The sequence below is a fragment of the Gopherus evgoodei genome, chromosome 1, assembly GCF_007399415.2.
Source record: "Gopherus evgoodei ecotype Sinaloan lineage chromosome 1, rGopEvg1_v1.p, whole genome shotgun sequence".
In the NCBI taxonomy this organism is placed as follows: Eukaryota; Metazoa; Chordata; order Testudines; family Testudinidae; genus Gopherus; species Gopherus evgoodei.
This window is the reverse complement of record NC_044322.1, coordinates 70,923,639-70,944,406: the sequence shown is the minus strand read 5'-3', so window position 1 is coordinate 70,944,406 and position 20,768 is coordinate 70,923,639. Positions and strand designations below refer to the sequence as shown.

Here is a 20,768-nt window from a genome sequence, read left to right as displayed (position 1 = left end):
CGAGGCTTGACCGGGTGTACAGCCAGCGCTGCAACCAGGGAGTTGCAGCGCTGGCCGTGCTTTGCAAGTGTGGCCACATCCTAAGTTGCAGCGCTGTAACCCCCTCACCAGCACTGCAACTCTCTAGTGTAGCCATGGCCTAAGATTCATGGATGTAATAATGTTGTTTCCCTACTGTGATGCTTGAATAGATACAAAACCATGACAAAAATTTAGGAAAGATTATGAAAAGCTGCATAATAAATGGCTTGTTTATCCTTCTTTAGCAATAATAGAAATAATAAAAGAGGGATTTTTTTCCAAGCATGGGTTTATATTTATGAAAAACATGTGTGTAAAGGTAAAAACCTCTTTTGCAATATTTGAAAACCAAAATCCTATTTCTGTTATATCAGCTCGCAGAATAGCTGTCTCTGGTGACAAGCATGTCTTTTTCATGAGCTTTAAGTATCTTGTCAGTCTTCATTCAGTTTTTGAGATGCTATTTTTTATGTGCGTTTGCTAAAAGTTGGCTACGCTTTTTGGTTAACAGGTTCAATGTTCTAAAAATATCTTTTAGGTTTGTTATCATAATGGGACTTGTGTAGTTTTTACATAGATCTGTTTTCTGAAATGTCAGTCATTTCTCCCACTCTGTTTTCCCCACATTTCTTATTTATATGCTGTTTCACTTTGCATTTTGTATATAACTATATACAAATAAAAATGATTGGCTTGCAGAAACCTAAGTTGATAAATGCCTTAGAATTATTATAGATAAGGTTACTTTTTAGTCATGGATATTTTTAGTAAAAGTCATGGACAGGTCACGAGCAGTAAACAAAAAATCACAGTCCATGACATTCACTAAAAATACCTGTCATGACTAAGACTTGGGCGGGGGCCCGTGGGTGCTCGGGGGGAGGGCATTCTGGGGGCGCCGCAGGTGCTGGGGGAGGAGGCCTGGAGAACCCTGCTGGTGGGGGGTGAGGAAGCAGGCTGTGGTACGGGACTCCTGCTGGGAGTTGGGGGGGCTGGTGGGGCTGGCAGGGTCTCCCTACCCGGCTCCATGTCTATGCAGCTCCTAGGCAGCGGAGGGGCCAGGGGGCTCAGCGCCCTGCTCCCGCCACAAGTACTGGCTTCCACAGCTCCCAGTAGCTGGGAACCATAGCCAATGGGAGATGTGGGGGCAGGGCCTGTGGGCTCAAGCAGCCTGTCACCTAGGAGCTTCAGGGCCATGGGAGATGGGGAGTCCCCCCTTCCTCCCTAAGGTTAGTGCCCCCCAACCTCTTGCCCCTAGTTCCCGACACACCCAAACTGCTGCTGCTGTCCCTTGAACTTTGACATGTGGCAGCCCCTCTGCAGAAGTCATGGAGGTCACGGAAAGTCACAGAATCTGTGACCTCCGTGACAGACTCATAGCCTTAATTAAAGATGGGTGGAAGTATAGATAACAGCATATGGTATGTCATTCTGGATCAGTTGAGCTAAGAATTCCATTTTTTGTGGTATATACCTGGAAACCAGAAGCATCATTTCAGAAAAATTCAGGGGAAGGGGGAGTTTATAGTATCAGTTTATAGGCCATCATATGCGATCGATCATATTATATTCTGCAAAGTGTTTGGGAGGGTTCGGGGTCGGATGTGAATCATATAGTCCTATGAACAATCTTGAGGGGCAGGCAAACCAAAGTTGGGTGAAGCAACTGCCTCCTTGCCTGATAGCAAATAATGCCTCTTCTGGAAACCACCACTCTTCATGCCTCCTTGAACTAGATGACAGAGAACTGTTAACTCAACTGTTCTTATGCACACCAGCCTCCTAGCTGGTGCAGTCACCAAAATGTTGTTGATGTTAAACCCTCAGGGAAGATATTTTTATTAATCTATGTTTTGATCCTTTATTTTTTTAGCTGTTTCCAGGGGATTCTCCCACTACTTTTTCTGCTTCATCACACACACAGACAGGAACTTCCAATACACCCTCTGCTCTGAGCATCTTCTTAATGTTTCACAATAGACGGTGCCCCGCAGCTCCACTTAGCCGTCTGCATGTTTAGATGCAATGCTCAACAGTGTATCTAATGGCAGAAATGCAGAGAATAGAATTACAATGAAATTACCATAATACTGTGATGTCAAAATTCACTGCTATAGTAGATCTGAAATGAAACATTGTATGGTGTAGAAACCATTTCAAAGTTTAAAAAAATACATCCCAGGGCCCTCACATTAATTTATATATTTGTATGACTGAAATCTGAAAATATGATATATTCTTCTAGTGAATTATCAATCTATTATATTCTGTATATGTTTTTATATCACCCTTTTCACCATAGTATCAGAATAGCTTCTGGTAGAGCATTCAGCAACATGATTAACATCTGTAATGTAGCTCACAGGTCTAATCACTAACAGTTTCATTCATGAAGTCACTTCAATAATTTCTGTGAGGGTGAAGGGGAATAAATAAGGATTGCTCCTCAACTCAAGAATAAGGGTACTTAGTGCAGGAAGTGATGTATGCAACACTCCTGCTAAGTTCTCTAGGCTGAAAGGTTCTAATTCACGTAATAACTGTAATAATGAAAGTGGAACACACTGCCAAGCCAGCTATAAAGCAAGGGATGATGCCAAATCAATACAGAACACGTGGCTAAATCGCACATGTAACTTATCTAAACCTCTTTAATCAGTTATTTCTCTCTTTTAGATTGCATTCTTAGGCCTCCTTGATGTTGTCCATTATTAGCACTCCTTCCCTGTTAAGTAGAGGATCTACACTTCCGTCGTCTTTCTCTTGCTCCTGATAGATTTAAAAAAACTCTTTCCTATTGCCTTTTACATCCCGCACTAGACATAACTAATTGTGTGCCTTTATTCTTTCTGATTTTGTCCTTACATGCATGTGCTATTCTTTTGTACTCATTGTTTGCAATTTGTCCACATTTTTGCTGTTTGAAGAAAGAATTTTTGATTTATAGGTCATTAAAGAGCTCCTAATGGAGCCATATTGACTTCTGATTATTCTTCCTATAATTTCTTGCATCAGGATAGTTTACTGTTGCTTCTTCAATATTGTCTGTTTGAGAAACTGCAACTCTCTTGAACTCCTCTTTCCCTTAGATTTTCTTTTTGTTTTGGAACATCTGTCTACAGTTATAAAACAGCAAAAGATGGAAAACTCTTCACACACCTTTTCTTTTTCATGATTTGTTTCAGTCATGGTAAGAGCAGCAAGGCAGTAATTCTCAACCTGGGGGTTCTCCAGACTATGTCTAAGACTTCTGAAGGGGTTCCCAGCTCCATTTGAAATTTTTATGGGTCCACAGGTGAAAAAAGCTTGAGATCTTCTGTCCTATGGTACTTATGCTAAAGCATTCTGATAATTGCTGGTGATTCTCCTTGAGAACTCATGGAGGATGGGTGAGGTCCCAGAGGCCTGGAGAAGGGTACACACAGTACCTATCTTTAAAGAGGGGAAAAAGAAGACCTGAGGAATTATAGACAAGTCAACCTAACTGTGTGATACCTGGAAAGATCCTGCAACAAATGATTGCACAAGCATCTAGTGCAGTGGTGGACAACCTGCGACCGGCAGGCTGCATGCAGCCTATCAGGGTAAGCTGACTGCAGGCCACAAGACATTTTGTGGACGTTGACCATCCACAGGCACGGCCCCCTGCAGCTCCCAGTGACCATGGTTTGCCATTCCCGACCAATTTAGGAGCTGCGGGAGGTGGCAGGCCACAGGGACATGCTGGCCACTACTTCTTGCAGCTCCCATTGGTCGGGAAAGGCAAACCGCGGCCACTGGAAACTGTAGGGAGGCTGTGCCTGCAGATGGTCAACATCCGCAAAATGTCTTGTGGCTCGCAATCAGCTTACCCTGATGCGCCACATGCGGGCCGCAGATTGCCCACCACTGATCTAGTGGATAGTAGGAGTATAAGTAATAGCTAACATGGATTTGTTAAGAAAAAATCATGTCATACCTTCCTAATTCCCTCTTTTGTTAGGGATACTGGCCTAGTGGAAAAGGAGTTGCTGTAGATATATCTTGATTTTAGTGACACTTTTGACACAGCCCTAGATGACATTCTCTTAAGCAAACTATGGACATGTGGCATAAATGAAATTATTAGAAGACAGGTACAAAACTGGTTGAAAGACCTTACTCAAAGATTAGTTATCTGTGGTTTGCTGTCAAACTGGGAGGGCATATTTAGTGGGATCCTGCGGGGGTTAGTGCTGGGTTTGGTACTCGTCAATATATTCATTAATAACTTGTATAATGAAGTGGAGAACATGCTTATAAAATTTGTGGCTGACACGAAGCTTGGAGGGTTTGCAAGCATTTGGAGGACAGTATTAGAATTCAAAATAACCTTGATAAACTGGAGAATTGGTCTGAAATAAAAAGATTAAATTTGATAAAAACAAATGCGAAACTAAAAAATCAAATGCACAACTACAAAATGGGGGTAGTACTGCTGAAAAGGATCTGGAGTTTATAGTGGATCACAAATTGACTATGAGCCAACAATATGATAAATTGAAAACCGGTAATATTCTGGGATGTATTAACAAGATTGTCCTATGTAAGACATGGAAAGTGATTGTTCCACTCTACTTGGCAGTGGTGAAGTCTCAGCTGGAATAATGTGTCCAGATTTGTGCATCATACTTTAAGAAAAATGTGGACAATTTGGAGAGAGACCAGGGGAGAGCAACAAAAATAATTGAAGTTTTAGAAAACCTGACCTAACCTAAAGAAACTGGTTATATTAATCTTGAGAAGAGAAGGCTGAGGAGAGATCTGTGAACAATCTTCAGTGTGTTAAGGTGCTCAATTGCTCTCCATGTCCACTGAAGGTGGAACAAGAAATAATGAGCTTAGTCTGAAGCAAGGAAAAAACATCCTAACTATAAGTATAGTGAAGCACTGAATTGGCTTCAAAGGGAGGTTGTGGACTCCCCATCTGTGGATGCTTTTCAGAGTAGGTTGGACAATCACCTGTCAGGGCAGGTCTAGGTAAACTTGGTCCTGCCTCTGTGCAAGAAACTGGACTAGATAATCTCTAAAGATCCCTTCCAGCCCTACATTTGTATAATTTTGTGGGGTGCACACTACTCCTCAACTTGCACTAATACTTTTGTTGCTGATCTGAGAGCTCTTGCTGGCTCCTCAGAAAGAATGGTGATGTAGGGCTCCCATCTCTAAACATTTGCATATGGTAAACTTTTGCTTTGTTGAGAAAGCCAGAGCTCTTGCCACACAGAATTCCTAAATCCTGTTGCATAGATGTTAGAGGTGAAAAAAAATGCTTATTAGCTCCTCTAGTCCATCTCCCTGCCAATGTAAGATATTTTTCCTTCAAGAGTTAAAAGTACAAAATGAATCTAAGGCATCTTTAATAGCCACTTTCATAAAAACAAGTGTCTTTTCCCCCCCAATTTTCCAAATAATGTACTGCATTGTAACCTATCACATTACATTATATTCATCATGTAGCTCTACAGTACCTGATTTGACATAATGGGATGTGAAGGCAAGTATTAGATATGAAGAGAAGAAAAGAGTTTTATAAATGTTGAGCATGCTTTTGTGTGCCCGTGTATCTCCACTTATCCTAATATTAAACAATAAAAAGCCACATTCTGCTCACATTAAGGGTTTGACTTCAATACACAAAAGCAAAGACAATCAGAGTTAAGAATAAAGCTCTGTCCTTAACTCACCCTGGCATACTGCAACACATTATTCTCTGGGCTGTGTAGAATCACTCACTGTTTTAGATACCCGACCTATGCAAGATCCAGTGACATATTTGAGTGATTTTAAAATGTTTAATTCTGAAAGAAATGAGTTAGGGCTCACTTCAACCCTTCCCTTTACAACCTGAGCAAGGAACCAGTAGAGCTGCTTACAAAGTTCAGTACAACACAATGTGTGCGTGTGTGGGGGGGCCAGTAGAGGGCTGTGAGCACACAAATCTGGCCCTTGAGGAAGCTATTTGAATGTTAAACCTATTTTTCTTTCATTTTTCTTCTTGATCTTACTTAAAGAGTTCGTGATTTAATTGATAGATAAATACTTTCTCCTGCAATGTTTAAGGCTCATGGTATTCACAGTTAATAGCTATATGATTTCTCATACATATTATTTAAATAGAATCCAGTTTTTTAGTATTATAGATGAGTTCTTTCTTCCACATATCTGTCTTCCAGTCCGTAAACTCATTAAGGTAGGGAACATCCTTATTTTTTGTTTTGTACAGCATCAGATACAGTGTTATTTGAAAGCTAATAATTAATACCTAATAACATGAATATATCAAAAATAAAATAAAAAAACCTGTGCATGTAAATTAACTTAGTGCATTGTTAAACAGCAGTGTTTTAGCCAAGTCTATTTTAAAATAATCAAAAAACACCTGCTAATCATTCCCTAATGTTATCGAATCACAGATTAGACCAATTTAGACTTTGTGTTTTGGTGATTGTTGTTTGGAATCCCTTAACACAGGCAAGACCAAAATGATGCTAGTTAGAAGGAGCAAATGCTTCCCTTCTATTGAAGTCATATGGCCCAAGGCTTAGAGTCGTGGGGCCCTATTTAACTTCACTCTGAGCCTAGATGATAGCCATGAATGAGGCAACATCATACACCATATCTCCATCTGTGAACCATTAAGAAAGTTCTGCTTCTCTGGAATAATGCAGATCACAAATAGGCCTCGACCCTGATATAGCACAATAACATGAATTTGGATATAATGCGGTAAAGCAGTGCTCGGGGGGGGGGGGGGGGCTGCGCACTCCGGAAGATCAAAGCAAGTTCAATATAACGCGGTTTCACCTATAATGCGGTAAGATTTTTTGGATCCCGAGGACAGTGTTATATTGGGGTAGAGGTGTACCAGGAAGAAGTGCATGAGGGATGGGATTTTCAACAGCATCTAAATGACTTACGAGCACAAGTCCTGTTAACTTTCCCATCTGATATCCAGCAAGAAAGTATTTTCAGTTAAGGAGATCTGATGGTAATATAGACTTTCAGAGATTAGACAAATCCAGAGACTTACCACTATTACAAAATGGTGCAAGATCCTCTTTTTTCTAACATAACGTCAGAATTACATTTACTAAAGTGCCACGAGCAATTCCCCCATCAGAGAAACAAAAGCTGTAAACAGAGCTTCCCATAACCAAGGGAGAAGAACTGAAGTGTTCCCGATCTCCCCTTTGCTTTGCCATTGTAATGCATTAGGCATTTATAGTACAGTGTATGGAGTCAATAAAAAAAATACTAAGGTGAATAGTATATTTTCTGCTTTCTGAGTAGATGATTAAAACTTTTTAAAGGGCGAATAAAGGCTAATAGATATTGAGTATAAAATCAGATGCCTCCTGTTTTTTGTTTTTGTTTTGTTTTAAATGAACTTTTGGGTTTTGAGAACAGGTCATGGTATCAGTATTCACGAATAACAAAAAAATTGGTCCTTCTGAGTAGTGGTAGACTGAATTCATGTTTGTTTTTTATTATTATGTGACCAGCTGGATTAATTATCTAAAAATGTGTTTCAAGAAATCTTTTGTTTTTCTGCTAATGTTACTCCATTATCTCTCCAGTGTTATGTCATAACTCTGTGTGTGTGTGTGTGTGTGTGTGTGTGTGTGTGTGTACATATAGGCTCCCTTTCTTCCTAGTGATGACTCCAGTTCACTAGTTAACTCATCAGGAAATCCAGGGCAATTTTGGCAAACTTAATGAATTTACTCTGAATTTACATTGGTAGAGGTGAGCAGAATTTGCCTAAATAAATCTATATATTTACTTACTTTGTTTATTTTTATCCTCCTAGAAATTTGGCATGCTTGTAACTGACAGGACTAAAAGATTTCGCTGCCAATCCTGATTAAAATTGTCGTGGGTAAATAATTTGTTGTATAGTATTTTGGCAAATTCTGATTGGCAAATTATATTTATATCTCAGTTATTTCCTACTATCTTCTAGTGATCTAGGGGAATGTGTCAGTGATTTTACAATTTAATATGCAATTGATTTCTCCATTTCCTAATGCCACTCCCTTAGGGAAAAGCATTATGCAAAATGAATGAGTGTGAATAGAAGATTTTTCCCCCCTAGAAACTCTGCATTTGGTTGTTAAAATGTCTATAACAGTGTATTAAAGTGGTTGCTAAATGTAAACATGGTTCACAAAAACGGAAAGCTTTCTCTTTCCATTGTTTATGTTTAGGAAGCTTCTCAGTACAAACTACCTATGCAACAAAGAGGAAACCAGAAAAAAATGTGACATAACCTCCACAACCTGCCAACAAGCCTTTTGGCTGCTACTTGGTTATCAATTAAAATAACATTAGAAGAAAATTGTCTCTGTTTCCAGTACTGTGCATAGGGAATTAGCCATGGAATTCCCATTATTGCTAATAGGAGCTGTGCAGCTAATTCCCAGCGCAATTTGCTGTAAATTTACCCCTACGTGCTCCTCCAGATTTCTCGTGTGGAGAAAACTAAAAACAAGTCTATCTGTTGTATCATAATAGAAAACTAGAAGCAACTACAGTCAGTTATATCATCAAGATTCACTGCTGGATTTCTTTGAGAATATGGGAAGCTTAGCAAGATCTGAAACAACAGAAAGCTGATTCTGTGTAATGGCAATATTCCAACAATAATCTATTTTTTTCCTAAAATATTCCTTTTAATTTTGAAAATATTTTGTGCTAGAAGATTAAAATTTGCCAAATAAGGTCTCAATCCTGCAAATATTGCCAGGTGTAGTGCTTACTATGAAAATAGTAATAGTATTGTATATTGTAGAGTACTGTATATTGTAGAGACAATTTCATTCTTAGATCTCAAAATGCTGTACAACTGACAGTAAGTCCAATTTTCCCCATTTATAAATACAGGAGCTGAGACAAAGAGAGGTGAAATGATTTCCTTGTCACTGGCAGATCTCCGGATTCCCAGTCTAGTACCCTATCCGCTAGACTGTGCTGTTCATTCTTCTAGCAGAAGTCAACAGGTCTACTCACAGCATTTCCAGCCACTATACCTGGACATAAGAGTTTGCAGAATGAGGTCCTAACTATTACTACTAGCAATGTGAATTCCTTACCTCTTATTTTCCCCTCCTCCAGTCTAAAAGCCATCTTTCTCTCCAGCCCTTTTGAAACATGAATTACTTAGCTCACTTCCTCTCTCTTCATGAAGTTAAAACTCCTCTTTGTTTGCTGCTATTTCCTATGTCTGAGCTCCTATTTCTATATAAGCAGCAAAGAATCCTGTGGCACCTTATAGACTAACAAACGTTTTGGAGCATGAGCTTTCGTGGGTGAATGCATGCATCTGAGGAAGTGGGTATTCACCCATGAAAGCTCATGCTCCAAAACGTCTGTTAGTCTATAAGGTGCCATAGGATTCTTTGCTGCTTTTACAGATCCAGACTAACACGGAAATAAGTAATCTGATAGTTATTTCTATTTGTTATCTCAATCTTTATCCTCTACTCTTCGGGTCTAATCCAAGTCCTTCAAAGTCAATGTCAATCCCTTATTCATCTTTGTGATGTATCCAAGCCTCCTTTTATTCTTAGAACAGTCAGTCTTTCACTTGCTATGTCCCAGAAACCCATCATCTCTTTTGTTTTCCTTCTTAAAACCTCTCCTTTAGGAAATCTTTCCTGAAGTGATTTCCTCACCATCTATACCTCAGTTCCTTCTTTTGTTTGCACTGTTGACCCACATAGAATATTTGATTGAATTGGATGGTTAGTTCTTTGGGGGCAGAGACCTCTACTGTGCTGGACCAATTGATAATTTAAAAAGTAATAAGTCACCAGGCTCAGATGGGAAACATCCAAAAGTTCTGAAATAACTTTAGTATGAAGTGGTTGAACACCTAACAAAAATGTTATCTCTCTTTAAAACCAGTCAGTGTTCCAGAGGATAGCTGGGTAGCACATTTCGTACTTGTAGTTTAAAAAGGCTCTAGGGATGAACTGGGGAATTGTAAACCAATAAATCTTGCATCTGCATCTGGAAAATTGGTTAAAATGGTAATTAAAAGCAGAATAATAAAACTTCTGGAAGATTATGGTATGATAAGGTCTAACAATACAGTTTCTGTAAAGGAAAATAGTGTCTCACTAATCTCTCTTAGAATTATTTTGAACATGTAAAAATGATGGATAAAGGGGAACTAGTTCATATAATTTATTTAGACTCCTATCTTCCTAATGGGCTATGTCCTCTTTTTTATTGGTGTTCTATAAATACTAACCACTGGTGCAGATTTTTATGGTGGAGTTTCAAATCCTTTAAATATTTTAGTAATGGAAATTCAGCATTCAGAGTCAAAGTAAAGGTGGGAATGGACCATGGAATGAGAGAGAGGGGATCATAACAGATGAGCCCAAATCAAAACCCTGAATCTAAATATGTAAGAACTTCAGGGAAATTGGGTAGGAAATGCTGGTGAATAAATAACAGACTCAGGGTTGTATTTTTGTAGCAGGCAAAAACTTTATTAATTTAATAGGCGGGGGGAGGGGGGAGGGTGGCGGCTATCTTCCCACCGCTCTCATACACCAGACATTTATCTGGGTCCAGTACAGGGATACAGAGTTTCCATCATAAAATCTCCTTGGTCTACCCTTAGGACTCAGCTCACTTCTGAATCCTCTTTCTCTCCCACTGCATGGTGATGGGGAGAGTAGAGGATACTGAAGGGTGACTTCAGCCCATGAGGACTTCAGATCTGCCTTTATCCTATAAACACAAGGTCTACCAACAAAGTTCTGGGCCTTATTTACCTCAGGGAGCTGGCTCTTTCAGAATTTATCTTCAGTGTCCATTGGGATGCCAGAAAATAGCTTGGTAAGCCCTTGCATCTGACCAGTGGACTCTATCATCGCTAAAAAGCTCAGGACCAGTGTATCCGAAGTCTCTGTGTTTGATCAACTTCTTCCAAAATTATCTTGGCAGCCTTATGGTTCACATTCTTCTAGTCCAACCCATGGGGGCTGGCTCGATAGCTTCCACCAAACTTGCCTTACAAGCATTTTTGGCCAAAACAACCTTGTGTGTGGCCATGACCCCCTAACCAATTCCACATCTTTCTCAATCCTAATTCCCAAGATTATTCCAGTGCAAGCCCCAAGGTCATTTTTACCATGGTGACATTTGGTGGCTTTAGTTCAGCCACAACAAATGCAGAAGAAGTATAAGCTGATTCCACAACATCTGTCTTCTGCTGAACCATCAAAGACAGACCACTTGAACCCTGGCACTCCATTGGGATCCACTTTCTGATCTAGTTGCCTGTTTGTGGGACCAATGCACAACAGAGTGCTTGCAGATCCAGACATCAACCCTCTTCCCAATGTCTCCTGCAATCGTAAGTGACAGAGTTAGTTCAAAGCCAGGGCATGCCCCAGTGCCCCATCAGGAGGGCAAACATAGGTCCTCGTAACAATCAAATTTCAAGGACCCAGTTGCCTGGACCTTCCAAGGATCGAAACCATTTGATGCTACTGATGTCACTGTAAAGGAATACATGCCAAAATATGCCAGATTGAGATCTAAGTAAGCTAAAGCATTATTTATTAATAATGACCTGTGTGACGGTGCTGCCCATGGGAGTCAACTGAGGTCACTCAATCAGGGTGAACTGCAAACAAAACGGGGCAGACAAACCCAAAATGCTGGTGGATATTCCAATACTTAGATTTACCAAGCCAGCACAAAACAACTTCTGTATTACCATATCGGTTACTCAGAAGTCCAAACAATTCAGTTCCCTTAAAGTACCCAGCCTCAGGCCTCTGTCCAGACACACACGTCAGATATGATGATGATTACTGAAAATCTTATCTCATCATTTAAAAGAAAAGGTTCTTCCAATCCCAAAGGATCAGCCACATACCCAGGTTCAATTATAACTTAGATCTTACCCAAAATACACGCTATTAGCCAATTCTTATTAACCAAGCTAAAATTTATTTAAAAAGAAAAGGGAGAAAGAGTTGGTTAAAAGATCAGTATACATACAGACTTGAATTTAATTCTTGAGGTTCAGATACATAGTAGAGATGAGCTTATAGATGCCAAAAGTTCTCTTAGAAATAGTCCATAGGTTATAGTCCAGGGTCCGTGTTCAGGGTGACTCCAGTCAATGACTGGGGATCTCAATCCTTATGTCTTAAGGTTTCCCCTTCTTGAAACCCAAAGCAGATCTAAGATGAAGTAGGATCATGTCCCAAGGTTTTTACACATTTCCAGCAGCCTTTTGGCTTGAGAAAACAATAGACTTAACTTTCCTTCTTCTAACCATCATAGCAATTAGCACAGGATAATGTATCCATTAAACAGTTCAGATACAGATTACCACGATCTTTAAAGAGACATATAGACAATAAATCTACTTCACTCCAATGTCTTCCTAAATGTTAATACTCCTTTCTTGACCTTTGAATCAAAGCTGTAGTAATAGACAAGACTTGTTTGCTTACATCACAAGACCTAAGCAAACATTTACCCTTCTATCTCTAACAATGCAGACTGCATTCCAAAGATCTATTCATTTACAGATCTTCCTAACAAGTCTCTAAAGTTGGTCCATGGGTCGGTCCATCTGTGAGTTAATTAACTCTTTCTGGCCCTGTCTCCTTTCAATGAGATATTATATTACACTCATAATGTCACAACCTGGTACCTGGCTCCCTGTCCCATATGGCTAAAAAGCTTTGACGGCATTCCTGGAACATACTCCTTTCATCTGTGCATTCCTTTTGCTCTATTGTGGCCCCCTTTCCTGTTTGATCAGCTTTTAAATATCTCAGTTTCAAGGATATTTCTCCTTACATAAGCTGCACAGCCGCCAATTCTAATTCATGACTGGAGCAGTCCTGCTGCCTGCAGCACAAGCTCCCTAAGTTTATAAGCACCAAAAAAGGCCACAGCAAATGCTGTGTCACGACCAGGCCATGGGCAATCAGACCTAGTGGATGGGGCCAGAGTCCATCATTATTAGACAGGAATCAAGAGTCTGGGTCAGAATACTGGGAGGTCAAAAGCAGGAGACAAACTGGAGGTCAGGAACCACAAGTCAGATGCCAGGAGTCATGCTGGGTTGGGATGCCAGTAAATCAAGCTGGGGAAGCAGGAGCAAGGAGCAGGAAGAACAAGGCATACAGTTCAGAGCTCATTTGTTCAGGAAGCTTCCTGTTCCTGCTGTTGGCTTAAGAGTGGCCGGTGGGCTAATCAGCTGCTCGGGGATTCCTCCAAACAGACCTTGAGGTAGAACCGCATACTGGGGCTGGGCTTCGTGGGTCCCAGGTAAGCTATTGTCAGCAGGTGAACAAGCAGAGGGTTGCAGCATTGCTACTCCCATAAGACCACCCCACAACTTTACACTCTGGGTAAAGCTTCCAGTAAACCTATGCATGGTTATATATGTATGGTTATAGAGTGTCTTTATCTTCTTTGCATCAATAGCTCATGGAAGGATGGTCCAGATGCTAACTTAATTAGAATCCCCTACAAGGGTAAGCAAATCCTGCTCACCTACTACAACTGGCCAGGACAGCATGGCAACTCAATCCAGGATGAACCCAAATCCAATCTATGGTGGATCAGACACACCTCATATCTCGTCATCTGAAGCGTGGGGATGGGCCAGATGCACTGGAGTCCTTCCCTAATTCTAATTTATATGAATCCATAAAATGGACCTTCTAAAATCTGAGGGGCAATGACGTTTTCCATCAATCATGAGCCAGAATTCCTCAACTGATGAGGCCTCACTTGCAGGTCTCAGCTGGCAAAGTATGTGAGCTTCTGGAATCTATCATCCTAGAGACATAGCCTGAGCAGTGTTGTTATTACCAGGACTGTGCACTGCACAGAACAAAAATGTTAAACAAAAGACAATACAAAACAAATGCCCTTACAGCCACTTTCCCTGTGCCAGCTTTGCTGACTGATTGATAATGTGAACCATTGCCTGGTTCACACACAAAAAATGAACCTGGTTATTCCCAAATAGTGACTGCCACCAATAGTGGAAAAAAAATATCAAGAAAAGTAATATCACTAGTTGTACCCTCTGCTGCCCACTCTTCGAGTCATGTCTGTGCAAAGCAATTCCTTTGACAATATATTCCAAAACTGATTCCCACAGCGGCAGCAGATTGTATCATATGTTCTGTTCTCAGCCTCCAGTCAGATCGCCTAATAGATATATATCTGAAACAACTAATAGTGTTTCCCATACCACCAAATCATCTTTTCATTTCTTTGATTACTCTAATGTAATGAGCAAGCTTCTCAACCCTAAAGGTGGCAGCGCTCTAGTGGGCACAAAAGGTCCTACCCAGAGTGACCACCCTACATGCAAAATTCAGATACCCCGTGATTACCTGTAACTGTTTGTGTAACTTTCCTAGAACCTTTAATTGCCCTTATCTACACCCTACACCCTTTCATTGTCTAACTATTCTTTATATCCAATTCAGCTTTCAAATACATTGACTTCTGTGTGGGCTTTCAGTCTTTTCTGAGGCTAGGGGGACAGCTTCTGAAATGTTCTTAATAGGCAGGCAATTTGCCCATCCCAGATTTATCTGTAAAGAGAAAGTCATCAAGATAAGTAGGTGCATGGTGCAAGCCTGTTTCCTTCACATTCATGCATTCTACCTTGTGCTAAACCTTTCAAAGACTGAACACAATGTGGAGAAACCGTGGGCCCAGCCTTACCTTGTAGTAATAAGCTTCAAAATGACACGTCTGTTAGCCAAGGCTGTAGCAGGCTCACCATTCTCTAGGGCCCTTAGCCACCGCTACAGGAGGACAGAACACCATGTCAAGCAAGCAGGGGGTTACAATAGCAAATTAAAATCTCGGGTTGATGGATTTGTCTTCCTTCCTTCCCAGCATCCTCCTTCCAGTTTTCTACAAAAGAAGACTGATTTCGTCTACATAATCCCCCTTCCAAAGTTTTTCTTTAGCAGGCTACAGCCTGGGACAGATGGCTGAAGTGGACTATAAGTTCCAGGCATCAACACCTGCATCCCCTATGGTGTTATTATTTACAATTTGTATATTGTAGCACCTAGGAGCCCTAGTCATAGACGAGGACTCAGTTGTCCTAGGGGGCTGTAAAACAGAACAAAAAGTCAGTCCCTGCCCCAAGGAGCTTAGTATAAGACAAGAAACAACACAGAGAGAAAACAATGAAATTATATTGGTCAGCATAATATGCAGTGGTCTCAACAAACCAACTGCTTTGCTGCTGTCAAGGTTTTTTTTTGTAGGCCTCACAGCCAAGGATAATTTTTTAAGGAGGGCTTTGAAGAATGCATTTGTTTTGTGGATGTTTATGAGGAGCTTCTCTCTAGCATGAGCAGCAAAATGGGAGAAAGCACAAAGGTGCTTGTTTGAAAATTTAACAAGTGGGTGATGGACAGGGCAATGGTTGATCGGAGGTGGGAATGGACCTTTCATTTCTGAGTGAGAAATTATAGGTATGATGGATATGGGTTGTGAAGATCCCTGAAAACAAATACAAATAGCTGAAGTCTGATATTTGTGTTTCTCAGTAAAGAGGGGTCCAGCGCGTGATAGCCCATGTTTTTCTGCTAAGGCCAGTGCCATCTTGGGAGCACTGACCTTACTGTTGGGGCATCTCGCCTCAATCCCATGCACCCCTTTTCAGGTGTCTGTCTCTGCAAATAGTAATTTGCTGGAGGATTCTGTCAGTACCACAAAATGTGCACTTCCTCCTGAATAGCAACTACCCAAGTTGGGCAGGCCCTCTAGCCTTTTGGGAATGAAAGGTGCTAGAGATTCTTCAGGTTCCCCCAACCTCTTATAGGGCTGCTTGTCTGCTACCCTTGTTCTAGGCTGGGGCATATCTGCAGCTGCTCCTTTTACAGAGTTGGAAGCTGTGCTTCTGGCTCCATCCTATGCAGTCTCAAACTTGCAACCCACCTGGGTTACGTGTATACTCCTGCGGGAAGGCCCAGACCCCTTCATCCTTTAATCATCACTTTTCCTCAACTTAGCCTTCGTGTCTGACCCTGGATGCCTGTATCAGGAAACACTGGACTCGTGTCTGAGTCCAGTGTTTCCTGATACAGGCATCCAGGGTCACACCCCAGCACATCAGACAATCTGCCCCTTCCGCTGCTCTTTGTAGTTCAGAGAAGAGAACTTATTTTCATATACCCCTTGACTGGAGGAATTCACCATTCCCCTCTGAAATCCTCTGAATGGGGGGCATTGACTCACCATCTGCTCCTGGAATCCTGGTTCTGGACAGCCTGCCTCCATCAGTAGAGACGCATAGACTTTAAGGTCAGAAGGGACCATTTTAATCATCTAGTCTGATCTCCTGAACGTTGCAGGCCACAGAACTTCACCCACTCCTGAAATAGACCCCTAATCTCTGGCTGAGTTACTGAAGTCCTCAAATCATAGTTTAAAGACTTCAAGTTACAGAGAATTCACTGTTTACACAGTTTAAACCTGCAAGTGACCTGTGCCCCATGCTGCAGAGGAAGGCGAAACCCACCTGGGGTCTCTTCCAATCTGACCTGTGGGAAAATTCCTTGATGATCTCAAATATGGTGATATTAAACCCTAAGCATGTGGGCAAGATCCACCAGGCAAGAATTCTGGAAAAGAATTCCCTTAGTAAATCAGAGCCCTCTGTCTTGATAAACTTATCAAGCTCAGTTTTGAAGCCACTTAGGTGTGTTTCCCCCACTGCTCCCCTTGGAAGGCTGTTCCTTGACAACTCTTATGGTTAGAAATCTTCACCTGATTTCAAGCCTAAACTTACTAATAGCCATTTGTTCTAGTATCCACATTGTTGCTTAACTTTAATAATTCCTCTCCCTCTCTTGTATGTATGCCTCTGATATATTTATAAAGAGCAATCATATCTCCCCTCAGCCTTCTTTTGGTTAGGCTAAACAAGCCAAGCTCTGTGAGTCTCCTTTCATAAAGTAGGTTTTCCATTCCTCGGATCATCCTAGTAGTCCATCTCTGCACCTGTTCCAGTTTGAATTCATCTTTTTTAAACATGGGAGACCAGAGTTCTCTCCAGGCTGTGGCAGTTTGTTTCTCATTTGATCCTTGCCATGCCTCAGAATGCTTCCTCTCACTCACACATGTCCAGCAATCTTCACCTGGTGAGAGAGTCCTGACCCCCTTCCTTCTGTCTGTGGGTACTGAAAGTCTGTCCCCACCCAGGGAGGTGGTCTGAAGTTTGGGATTTCTTTGCAAAGCTCAGTGAAGGAGTAAACCTCTAGAAGGGAGAGTCTGCCTGCCCACTCCCCGCTGAGTCTGGACAATGGGAGGCAGCACAACTTCTCCCTCCCTCCTGGACTGTGTGTCTCTTGACTGTCAGTCCGACCAACAACCCCAGGCCATTGAGATGGTGTCATCTGCGTATGGATCCAAACATGTTTGGTTTGGACTGTCATTGGTCAGGGACAGCAGGAGAATAGAGTCATTCAAAGGCTTTGCAGAAAAGACAGCTAGTTCCCAGAACAATAAAATATCTTTTTAAAATATGTTTTTAAAACACTTTAATTTATTACTTTTTTCTGTCAGAGGAAAATAACTTCTGTTTGAAAAGTTTATAGACGCCTTGTCAATGCTTCATTGCAGAATTTCATTATTAAGTTTAGCCGTGTTGTTGTTGTTGCTGCTGTTATTTTATAATTAATCCCTTTGCTACTGGTTCCAAGTGAATACGTCATGTTAGACCTTGGTAGTTATTGGAATACAGAAACTTGATAGTACTTTGTGCCTGGTATAGTACGCAGGGCAAAGTTAGAGTATTTTGCCCCATATATCTGGCATAACAAACAGCACTTCAGCAATTATGTCTGGAAAACTGTTGTATTCAATGCCAAATTCTACCTTTGGTTATGAGCACATAGCTCCCATTTACAAGCCCCCCATTTTTTTTCCCCTGAAAGTAGAATTTAAACTTACCCACTATATATTTTGGCATATAGAACCTACTTTTCTCTATTCTCAAACAATCTTATATGTGGATACATGGAAGATTTTTATCTGAACCAGAGTCAGCAGCTGAGCCTGTCACTTAATAATATGCTCCACAATGTTCTGATGTCCTGGACATCTATAACTAAATACTCATTAAGCCAAGCTAATTAAATAAAAACAGTAAGCCAAATAATTAAGATGCAATTCATGACCTGTAATGATCTCAGGCTCTGTCTATGACACAGAATTAATCTTTAATCACACCTAATGGTCTTTTGCATATTTAATGCATGCTACTGTTACTATCTCCCCAAAGGGAGTCCTGGGTTTCTTTCCTCCTTCCAGTCCAGTTGCTCCTCTGGGAACAGGTATTAATTGCTCTTAGAGAGAAACAAAAGTAGTCAAAATTTAAAGTTCGCATAGGCATTTTTTGTTTGTTTGTTTGACAATTATCAACAGTGTAAGTGTACATACACTTTTAATTGTGTCCTCAGTGGTATCTCATGTAAGATTAGCCTCAAGAGTTTTCAGAGACCTTTTAACTTTAGTTACCATGTGAGAAATACCTAATAACTAATTTGCTGATTTTATTGTTCAGGCAGCTCAAGTTATATTTAATTTAGGTGAATGGAACTGACAGTTTGATGTGTGGTTCAGGTCAAATTTAATTTTCAGCTGATATTACAAAATTTGCAAAACCAGCACTACCATGTCATATGCTGTACCCTAATCTTCCAAATATTTCTTAGCATAGTGGTGGGCCTCGTGGCATATTTTTTTATTCTTCTTCCTGTTGCTTTCTGTTCGCTCAAGGAGCTGGAGACTGGGTTTGCAGCATGGATTTCATGTTCTATTTGTTCTTAAATTATCTAAATGAATGTTGTTTTGATTTGGGTGTTTTTTTTTTTGGCAAGGTGGGGAGTAGAAGGGATTTTTCTTGGGTGGTCAATTTTTTGTGAGGAGATGAGGCTTCAGGAGGAGTTGAGAGTTGTCAGTACCTTTCAGGATCAGGCCTATAATGAAGCATTTTTGACTCCATAGAACAGTGTCCCAGGCAAGAACAACAGCAAGCCATCAGAAATGTGGTTTATTAGGTCTGCAACTGTATTAAGTACTACATCTGGGAAGTATCCAGCAATCACTTGTCCAATGCAGGTCACTCTTTCTTTGTCATTTGTATTACCTGGTGGAGGGCTGCTTCCAAACCCCCCCGCCCCCCACCATTAATTTGTTCCTAGCACTGTTGCTGGGACACTATCACCCTCCCCTAGTCTAAGAAGTAAGGAGAAGGGTAGCCGGTTTTCCCGCTCAATTTAAGGCACCCCACCTATACCCTACCGAGGGCTCAAGGCGTGACCCAATCAATTTAGGTACCGCCACCCTTTCCCTTTTGAGGGCTCAAGGTGTAAAAGGCACCTATCCTTACCCATGGGGCTCAGAAAGAAACCTGGTCCATTTAAGTATCCACCCTATCCCTTGGGGCTCAGGGCTCTACGGGTCTGTGGAATCATTTCCCAGCAAAAGAGCCTTACATGGTTGTGTTCAAAACATCTATTTATTAGCAATACACACAGAATACGTATACCAAGCAAATCTCTTATGCTCACCACTCCCAATATACGGACAAATTTCACGCGATGGCCAGTCAGGATTCATTCATTTGGGAGTTCTCAATGATGTCTGTGTACGTCATGGTCGTGCAGAGGGGTCAGAGTTCCAGCACCCATGTGTCCTCCTTGCTGCACAAGTTCTTTACATTTTATCTTTCATGCCCAAATTGTAACTTAATTTTGACCTTCTCTATTTGTCCAGATGATCAGCATAAAATACTGGTCAGAGCTTATTTTACCATTTGTTGAGTCTCTTTCTGTATCCTCCCTAATTTCCCAGTGTCTTTACAAGCTTAGTGGTTATAACTCTCATTAGGGACATTCCTAAGGTGGAGGGCAGGGGGGTTTTATCAGCAGCAGAACATTTCCTTTGTTCAATTTTAGTGGTGAACTCTCTGAGGGTACGTCTGCACTACAGGATTATTCTGATTTTACGTAAACTGATTTTATAAAACAGATTGTATAAAGTCGAATGCATGCAGCCACACAAAGCACAATAATTCGGTGGTGTGTGTCCATGTACCGAGGCTAGCGTCGATTTCTGGAGCCTTGCACTATGGGTAGCTATCCCGTAGCTATCCCATAGTTCCTGCAGTCGCCCCCGTCCATTGGAATTCTGGGTTGAGATCCCAATGATGGTGCAAAAACAGTCTCGCGGGTGATTCTGGGTAAATGTTGTCACTCATTTCTTCCTCCGTGAAAGCAACGGCAGACAATCATTTCATGCCCTTTTTCCCTGGGTTGCCCTGGCAGACTCCATAGCATGGCAAACATGGAGCCTGTTTTGCCTTTTGTCACTGTCACCGTATACGTACTGGATGCTGCTGACAGAGGCGGTACTGCAGCAATACACAGCAGCATTTATTTGCCTTTGCAAGGTAGCAGAGACGGTTACCAGTTGTTCTGTACCGTCTGCTGTGCCATTGTAAATTGGCGATGAGATGATGGTTATCAGTCATTCTGTACCGTCTGCTGCTGTCATAGGTGATCCTGGCTGACCTTCGCTGAGGTCGGCCGGGGGTACAAAGACAAAAATGGGAATGAGCCCCCAGGTCATTTCCTCCTTTATGTTGTATCTAAAAATAAAGTCAGTCCTGCCTAGAATATGGGGCAAGTGTACTG

At 41.2% G+C, this 20,768-nt stretch overlaps 1 protein-coding gene across 4 annotated transcripts in view; it reads left to right on the top strand.

Annotated features, from left to right (window-relative positions):
• The window catches only part of PCDH9 (protocadherin 9), a 904,042-nt gene that overhangs the window by 637,438 nt on the left and 245,836 nt on the right, over positions 1–20,768 (top strand). The window lies entirely within an intron of this gene.